Raw genomic sequence first — 203 nt, forward strand, 5'->3', positions numbered from 1 at the left:
TCCCCTCCAACCTCACCCCCACTCCCACCCCACCCACAACCTCACCCCCCTTTACATAATCCGCCAAAATGAACCTCATCGCTGGTTTACGAGTTTAACCTCTACGGCATCCACGGCGGCGCTAACTTTCTCTCGGCGGCTAAGTAATGACGCATTGAAGAACGACAATAGAGACGCATAAAGGGAGATAACCAGGAGCTTCT

Source organism: Penaeus monodon, chromosome 25 (genome assembly GCF_015228065.2).
Source record: "Penaeus monodon isolate SGIC_2016 chromosome 25, NSTDA_Pmon_1, whole genome shotgun sequence".
Lineage (NCBI taxonomy): Eukaryota > Metazoa > Arthropoda > Malacostraca > Decapoda > Penaeidae > Penaeus > Penaeus monodon.